The following is a 9,476-nucleotide window of genomic DNA, read 5'->3' on the forward strand; positions in this document are numbered from 1 at the left end:
GAGTCTCCAGAAAGGACTCCTGTACTGCTGAAATCTTAATTTTAGCTCCACAAGACCTGGGTCAGACTTCTGACCTCCAGAACTACAATAAATTTGTGTTGTTTGAAGCCACCAAGGTCACGGTGATGTGTTGCAATAGCAACCGAAAACTAATACAGGTATAATATTTCAAGAATTCCTGAAAAATATATAAGAAAAAAATATTATGATAAAGTTTATTTCTTCCCCCAGAAAGGTCTAGAAGTGTGATTTTTCTTCTTTTCTCCTTCACATCATCACCTTCCATTCCTTTTGCAGAAGAATAAAATATTCATTACAAGTGAACATCAGGTCCCCTGTCATCTTAACCCCCTGTGGCTTTCCCTCATCCATTCCCTCAACCATAATCCTATTTCAGCATGTATGGTTATCCATTTTAAAAATATTAATTACAAATTCATAATCCATTTACAGCATTATTTTGTGTGCACTAACTTTTTACATATAAAGTTCAGAGAATGAAGGACTGTTTGACAAGAGCTGGAAAACAAAGGACACAAAGCCACAACCAAAGAGGACACATCTTTAGAAAGAAAGAGGGGGAGTAGAGATGAGCTTCTGGACTTCTCCCTGTCTTCCCTTTGCTGTCCTATCTCCCATCTCCTACCCAGGCCTCCCATGGGCTGAACCAGGGCAGAAGCCAATGGGCTGAAAAGTCTGAGAAATGTAGCTTGCAGGATGAGCCTTCTGCAATGCAGAGGAGAGCAGGGGAAGTGTGGAGAAGGGATCTGAGAGCAAGCAGGCAAATGTCTGGCCCATGCTCTGCAGCGTATATTCTGGATTTACAGTAAAGTCCTTTAAAAAGTCCTTTACAAAAAACCTTTTGATTTTCAGCTTTCCGTATCTTTGTTTTGTTGTTTGTGCCAAGGGACCTTTGAATGCTTAAAAGGAAAATATGAAGGGAATCCCTACCATGGGGGAGGGACCTACTGGGACAGGAGCTGCCCCCCACCCTTCCCCAGTTGGCAAGTCCCTTGCAGCTTGAGCCCTCGTTCACCATTCTGCTGTAACTGTAACTTCTGGCTTCTGAGTGGGAAGAAGCACTCTAGAATCATGATGGCTGGAAAGTGGAAGAAATGAAGCAAAGTGCAATTTTTCCAGGGTTGCCAGATGATTTCAATAATATCAGATGTGTAGGAGTAAAAAATTAACAAAAGAGCAACCAAAGAAATGCAATATGGGGAGATCTCTGGAAATAATCTACACCAACATCTAATATTTTGCATTAAATAGAATATTTCCCCATTTTTAAAAATTTTTCAGGAACTTATGTTTTATACCCTTAACTGGAGGAGTATCATATAGAGAACAAGCAAAAGTACTTAGATTGTTCCAGACTGTTGTATGACTAACATAAGAGAGGTTGCTGACACATTTCTTCCATGCTTTTTTCCAGAGTGAAAGCTCAAATCCTGAATACTGTCAGAACAAAAGGCCACAAACATAGGTTTGGTGAACTCCACCCTATAGAGTAGCAGTAGGGTCTTCAAATCACTGGTTAGACAGAAACTATAGACTAGCACTATCCAACAGAAACACAATGTGAGCCATGTTTGAAAAAGTGAAACAGGTAAAATTAATTTTAATACTTCCAACTCAATATATCAATATTTTGACATGTGATCAATATAAAAATAAACTATTTTTGTTTTTTCACATTGAATCTTTGAAATCTTATGTGTATTTTATGCTTATACCATGTGACAATTTTTATCAGAAATGCTTGGTCTGGGGGTGCCTGGATGGCTCAGTTGGTTGAGCATCTGACTTCAGCTCAGGTCATGGTCTCATGGTTTGTGAGTTCAAACCCTGCATTGGGCTCTGTGCTGACAGCTCAGAGCCTGGAGTCGGCTTCAGATTCTGTGTCTCCCTCTCTCTCTCTGCCCTTCCCCCACTTGTGCTCACTCTCTCTCTCTCAGAAATAATAAATGAGTACACTTTAAAAAAATCATTAGAGATACTTGATCTATATGTAGATTTATAAACCGTACAGTTGGTAAGAAAAATTCACATGCTTGAGTTGCTCCAAGCATGTGTAAAAAATTTTTCCAATGACTAATCTAGTACAAATTTTTAAATTAAAATTAAAGGCACCTGTGCAGCTCAGTTGATTAAGCGTCTCTTAGTTGCGGCTCAGGTCACGATCTCACAGTTTGTGGGACTGAGCCCTGCACCCAGCTCCACGGAGTGTGGAGCCTGCTTAGGATATTTTCTCTCTCTCTGCCTGCCCCCCTCCCCTGCTTGCATGCTCTCTCTCGCTCTCTCAAAATAAATAATCTTTAAAAAATTAAATTAAAAATTCAGTTTCCCACTCACAGTGGCCACATTTGCTATGCTCAGCAGACACTTGTGATTCGTGGCTACTACACTGAACAGCAAAACACTAGATCAGAGACCATGACTGTCAGAACATGTGAGATTTTTTCCACTTTAAAACTTTTGTATGCTAATTTTCTATGTGACCTGTTTTCATAATGATGAGTCTGAAGCCTTTATGCAAAGAACCTGTGTTCTTGTTGGGGTCAATAAGGAAGTAAAGGTTAGAGGAGCAAAGCTCCATGTAACAATGGGTGGATGTCAGTGGAAGCTTCAAAGAAAGGGAGTCAGCCTAACTGTCCAAGATCTGTAACAGGAAGAATGGGGCCCAGGATGAGCCTGGAAAGTGGTCCTGTACACTTTCAGACATGGCTTATTGGTACAAATGACAGAAATCTGATTCAAACTGATTTTGTGGGATACCTGGGTTGCTTGGTTGGTTAAGTGTCTGACCCTTGGTTTAGGCTCAGGTCACGATCACGATCTCACAGTTTGTGGGACTGAGCCACTCATCGGGCTCTGCACTGGGCATGGGGCCTGCCTGGGATTAGATTTTTCTATCTCTGCCCCTCTCTCTCTCTTTCTCGCTTTCCCCCAGTATAAATGAAGTTAAAAAAAAACGGGCACGTGGGTGGCTGGCTCAGTCAGTTGAGTGGCTGTCTTGGGCTCAGGTCATGATCTCGTGCTCAGGTCATGATGTCGTGGTTTGTGGATTGGAGCCCTGTGTGGAGCTCGCCACTGTCTGCACGGAGCCTGCTTCTGATCTCTGTTCTCCTCTCTGCCCCTCCCCTGCTTGCACTCTCAAAAATAAACATTAAAAAAACCTGGCTTTGGCAGTAAAGGTTCTCTATTGATTCAACTAAAAAATCTGCAGGCTCCATAACAAGAAGCTCAGGCACGGCTAAATTCAGGGGCTCAAATAAGATCATTAGGAATTTATTTTCTACCATCAGTGCCCATGGGTTTCTTTAAATCTCAGAATTTCTCCAAACATGGCAAGATGGTCACTAGGTATCCCAGCGTTATGTTCCACCCTTAACATCCCTACCAGAAAGAGGTGCTTCCTTCCTAAAAGCCTGAGCAGAAGTCCTAGAATGGATACTCCTTAACCTCTACTCGGATCACATGCTCATTCTTCAACTAATCCCCCAGGCCTGATCTATTTCCCAGCCTAGGAGAGAAAGGGTCAGATCTGCCCAAACCATATGCTCTAGACACAACAGTGATTCTCCCAAGGGAAAACCAGGTTGCTATATTTAGGAGGGGAAGGGAGGGAAAGGATGTTGGGCAGGAAAAATCCCTTGTGTGCCAAATCAAGACTCTTGACAATAAGGCTTTTTGGTTCTCCAAAAATGTGGTTATTGAGTTCATGTGGCTTCAGGAAAAAAAACAAAAACAAAAACAACCCAGTATCATCTGCCAAATGCCTCATCCCCTTTTGCCATTGATCATGTGGAAATCCATACCTTTTTCAAGCTACCCAACCTTGAAGAAACTGTTTAAACCTCACTGTGCCTTAGGGTTTCCAACTGTGAAATAGGATCAAGAATAGGACCTACCTCATACATTGGTAATCCAAGATTAAGCTAATGCTTGTGAAGTGCTACCAGTAGAGTCCAGCAGACTACCAGTACTTAAAAACAAACAAACAAAAAACAAAAAAAAAAACAAAAAAAACCAAAAAAAAAACACTAAATAAATCTGCAAGAATGTGGTATATTTTTTCTTAGAAAAGATTGATTTCTCACATGAGCTAATATAGGCTTCTTCCCTAAAAGGTGGCCTCCAGAAAGATGAGAAATTGCTAAAGAGGTTTATTGAACGAGTGAATTCCATTTTCAAAGAATATGCTTTTTTTTCTCTCAGAGACACATCTGTCCTTAAATAGTTTGTTTGTATTGTCATTTTTTTCTGTGAGCATGCATCAGAATTAAACCCCTGAGGCTCCCAGCTGGCTCAGTTGGTTAAGCTTCTGACTGCAGCCCAGTTAACGATTTCCTAGTTCGAGAGTTCAATCCCTGCATCAGACTCTGTGCTGACCACTCAGACCCTGGAGCCTGCTTCGGATTCTGTATCTCCCTCTCTCCCCCTCCCTTGCTTCTGCTTTCGCTCTCTCAAACAAACATTAAAAAAATTTTTTTAAACCCCAACACAGCCCTATGTCACGTGTGCTCCAAAATGCAACAGCACCAACAAAATATAGGTATCAGGACCATTGCAGGGGATACCTCCATCTTTATTCTACCCTTGTTGCCACAATATTTGGTTTAAGTTACAGTAACCACAGTAAAAGGAGTTTATTTGGGGAAAACACTCCTTAAGGAATGAAGGTAACAGCTCTAGGTGCCCCTAGTGGGGAAAGCAAGATTCATTCAACCCAGAGGAATCGCCTGCTCCGGAAAATGCCAAATTGATACATGCTGGGAAGCAGAACTTCAGAACCCTTTTTTGTTGGAGAGATTATATTCAATAAAAGGAAAGAGTCGCCTAGGAAAGGTGATTCAAGGTACAAAACGCTCTGCTTTTTCTGAAGGACTAGTGTGCTCGCTGAATCCATCCGTTCCCTCATACCGGGTCTAAAATTACACACCTAGCATCACTTTACTGATTAGATACTGCCTTCAGGAGGCCCGAGCCCTTCACAGGCACGCTTACCACCTGCAGGGACACACATTACCATCCTACCGTGGTACCACCACTTGCTTAACACAGATAAGGTAAGTTACTCAGCTAGGGTATGGGAACTTTCTCCATTCCTCCTTCCTCCCCATACTCACACCCTTTCTCAGATAACTCTGCATTTCCTTCCAGAAAAGTCACTTGGGACCCGTGAGGATTGCTTTGGCAGGAACATAGACAAAAGTGGTGGTGTGCTAGTTCTTAGTCTGCATATAAGGAGACAGCCCTTTTTTATTCTGGACTACGAGTTCCTGAGCCAGACAAGAAAAAGGAGGCCCGACCTAAAGAGCAAAGGGACGGACGAGACTACGCTACAGCTTAAGCTGAAAAGACACACACCACCAACAGAAAGGAGTAAGACTAACCTCTCCAAACGCCAGGAGGCCCTGCTTATGTAGAGAAAGTTCCGGCTCAGGTTCACTCTGGCCCAACATGCTAATGAGGGAAAGAAAAAAAAAGCCTCATCCTGATTGGTTGGAAGTGCCGCATACTGATTGGCCAGAAGGCCTTCATGCTGATTGGTCGATATTGGCAGGTAATTCAGGCAGCTAACTCGTGCTTTGGGGAGCCAGGATCTTGTATTCTAAGTCGGGCTTGTAGAAGGAGCTTTGTCCTGGCTACATCCTTGCTCTGCTTTGTGAGAGGAGCTGTTTAACAACAGCAAACGGAGAGCGCCCCAGATGCATAATATATTTATTTCACTTGGGGCTTGTTTCCATGGTCCCTAACTGTCTCATTTTTCTGCTTGCTTTTGTGTTTCTGCTGAAGAAGAATGAACGATGTGTGATAATAGTTGACTAATATATCACCTCCCAGAGAGAGCAAGGTGCTGAGAGTGTCGGCCACAGCAGGTGAAGTTTCCTGTTTAGAAAAGCCAGAATTTGTAGGAACTTTATTGCAGCCATTCCCTATCCTCTTTTCCTTACTTTCTAAAAAGTGAAATCCCTACATTCCCAGAATTTTTTACAGCTAGGGGTGGCCATATGATTCAGTCCTAGCCAATGATACATAAGTATAGTTTTGCAAGGGACTCCTAAGAAAACTTTTGCTATCTTGCTCAGAAGAAAAGGAACTTCTGTTACTGCCCTTCTGCTTGCTTTGAAGGCACTGGTGATGCCTGAGTCCATAGCAGCCAACTTGCAACCAGGAGGTGAGTAGCGTGAGGTTGAAAAGTCATCAGTTTAAGGAGGGCAGAGTGGGAAGATGGAAAAAACCTGGGTCCTTGATGATGTTGCTGCGTAGCTAAACCAGCACCAGCAAATGCCTATTTCCAATCTTAACATGAGATAGAATCAGTGTCTATATTGTTTAAAACCCCGTGTGATGGGGTTCTGATACCTAAAATGAAATGCATTCCTTACGGATATGCCTATTTGACTCTATGACACTTTGATTTGGGTCTGGCCCAATCTTTATATCAGAAAGATGTTATAGTTTCCTCAGTGTATATTGAACGAGCTGAGATAGAAGGACACTCTGAAGGTGTCCTAACATCTTGTGAGGAGGTGGAGGGAAGCAGCAGTTTTACCTTTTAGCATCAAATAGAAGTCTCCTAGGAACTGAGATGGGGAAGTCTGGATCACTTCTATCTCTGTATTGACCTATTTGGCTTAATAAGACCAATCCACCCACCATTGCTTGATCCAAGAAGCTTTCTCAAAATCCAGCCAGAGTGAATCACTATTTTCTCTGAATTCCTAGAGTTGTTCGTCTTGGTCTGTGTGTTGCCCCTCAATTGACAGATCACACTCAGCTCTCCAGGAGTCTAGCTGTTTATGTCTTATCTTCTCTACAAGGATAGTGTTTTAATAGTCCCTGAAGAATCTCTTTCAGACCCTAGTAGAGTTGCTCAGCACACATCAGGCCTGTAGTAACGAGTAGTAATTATGAATTAAATAAAATGAATATGAACTTGCTTTATAGCATACCTAGCATCACATCCAGGTTTATGGCTGCATCTGGGAACCTAATTAGGGATTGGCAACAAAAATAGTTCAGCTTAGGATGCCTTCTACTGCAGAGGAAGCAGATTAAGAGAGAAATGAGAGAGGTAACAAGAGGAGAAAGAAAGAACAATCCAAAGTCACCTCCAAAGAGACCAGAGTCTCTGTATAATTTATCCCCTCTTGGGAGCATTCCTATCAGACGTTCTGATGATAAAGAGTCAGCCATCTGGCATGGTTTTGCATTTTTACCCTGTTCCTTAAAATATGTGTTGGATCATTTCGACTTTCAGCTTCCACTTTAGTCAAAAAGAAGAGAGAATCTTTAAGCTGGAAAGTGCTAGAACTCATAATTAAGAAGTGGGGTATCTTAGAATGGGTCCCCCAGAAATGGGCCTTGGAACAAGGATTTGAATCCAAGGGGTTTATTTGTGAGGTGATCCCAGGAAACACAGTAGGAGAATATAGAAATGAGGTAGTGAAGAAAAAGAAGCTAAGACAGGTGTGTTAATGAGTAAATTATGCCTGTGGGTAAATGCAACTCAGCCCTGGTGGGGAGCTCTGTATAAAACACACCTCGAAATGGTTCCTCATGGGGGATGAGAAACGGGGATATTTATCCAGTAATTCCCATTTATCATTGGTTGAGGGATGTTTGGGGGCATTAATACTTTGGCACTCTCAGCCTGCCTCACTCATGACTGAGTGTGCTCCTGCAGCCAGGAAAATCCTTAAGCAGAGAATCTGCGGTGCGTGAAGTAAGAAGCCATTGGCATGTACTGGAATGCTGCATGTTGATAGTATACAGGCAGAGCATCAATAGTGTCTGCTACACAGAGAGAAGTAGAAGATGGAGGAGGAGCAGGGGGGTGGGGTTGAAGGCACCAGGGATGAGGAGCGCTCACTTGCCTGCGGCTGAGATCTGGATAGCCAGGGTGGTTTGCCAATGAATGAAGGTATATATCACACTGAAACACCTGGAGAAATCTGTCCTATATCTCCCATTTATCTCTATTGTCTTTAGATTTTAGAATGCCTTCAAAATCATAGGGGCCAAAACTCATATTTATCAACCTTCATGTCCTAAGTAGGGGGAATGACAGAGTACATTTATGCAGTGGAACATTCTGGAACTATTTAAAACTACAATTCTATTCTATGACCTATTAAAATCCAAAGAGTTTTCAAAAACAAAGAAAAATACTTATCATTTAATGTTAAATGATTAAAAAGAAAGCAAGATCCAAATTGTATATTCAGTAGGGTTTCCAGTATGTTAAAAAAAAAAAAAGTACTGATTCAATGTTGGAAGAATATATTATTTTTTAAAAAGATGTTGAGGGGTGGACTTGTAGTTCCTTTTCTCTGCTTCCTTATAGTTTTTTAATCTTTACATATTTTCCACAATAGGCATGTATTACTTTTATAACTTGATCATAAAATCTTTGACAAAATATTACATTACTCATTGTCAATAATGACCCTAAAATCATTTTGCTGATTTGGCCCATCTGAGCCTCTGATGTTAGATTCTTTTTAGGACTGTGCTCAAGGGTACAAGCTCCCAGGAGATTAACATCCTCCACTGTGTTCTCCTTGTTCCCCCAGAAGTCCATGTTGCATTCCAGTTCAGCCATCCAGCCAACATATATTCATTCATTTAGATAAATATTTACAGAGTACCCACTGTGTATCAGGCAAAACCAGACATGGACCCAGCCTTCATGGAGGGAAGTGAGTAATGCAATAAAACAAATAAATAAAAAGTTCTATCTTTGAAGAGTGCTATGCAGCAGAGATACATGGTTCTCTGGAAAGCTTTAGGAGATTTAGATCTAATGGGAGAGGCTGTCTTTAGGAAGTGACATTCAACCTAGGATCCCAAGGATGCATAGGAGTTAACCAGGCAAGTGTTAATTGGGTTTCTAATGTATGCATGGGGTCACCATGCTGGGGTGATGCTATATTCAAACCTCTGCCCTCAAAAACCTAGCCATCTAATTGTCAAACCACACTCAAGTTTCCTAAAATAACGCAGAGGAAAAAAAACAACAACAATATTGTATTAAGTTCCCCACTGTCTCTCTAGGAAAATATGGGAGTTCAAAGGAAGAGGCAATCAGTAAGGATTAAGTTATCAAGAAAGACTCTTTGAAGGAAATATAGCTTGGGTTCATCTTCTATGCCAGAAAGAAGGAAGGGTGTCCAAGAAAGGGGAGTAGCATGCATAAATGCTCAGAAGGGTTGATGTGAAGGATCCTTTTTTAAAAAATATTTTTTAGGGGCGCCTGGGTGGCTCAGTCGGTTGAGCCTCCGACTTCGGCTCATGTCATGATCTCACGGTTCATGAGTTCGAGCCCCGTGTCGGGCTCTCTGCCGATAACTCAGAGCCTGGAGCCTGCTTCGGATTCTGTGTCTCCCTCTCTCTCTGACCCTCCCCCGTTCATGCTCTGTCTGTCTCTGTCTCAAAAATAAACATTAAAAAAAATTAAAAAAAAT

The 9,476-nt window shown here is 41.8% G+C and overlaps 1 long non-coding RNA gene across 1 annotated transcript in view; it reads right to left on the minus strand.

Moving 5' to 3' along the window:
- The window catches only part of LOC106983343 (uncharacterized), a 50,186-nt gene extending 44,730 nt beyond the window's left edge, over positions 1-5,456 (minus strand). The window contains exon 1 of the long non-coding RNA XR_008289208.1: positions 5,400-5,456. This is a non-coding gene — a long non-coding RNA (uncharacterized LOC106983343). The remainder of the gene's footprint in view (positions 1-5,399) is intronic.
- Between the last annotated feature and the right edge of the window lie 4,020 nt (positions 5,457-9,476).

Source organism: Acinonyx jubatus, chromosome A3, assembly GCF_027475565.1.
Source record: "Acinonyx jubatus isolate Ajub_Pintada_27869175 chromosome A3, VMU_Ajub_asm_v1.0, whole genome shotgun sequence".
Taxonomy (NCBI): domain Eukaryota; kingdom Metazoa; phylum Chordata; class Mammalia; order Carnivora; family Felidae; genus Acinonyx; species Acinonyx jubatus.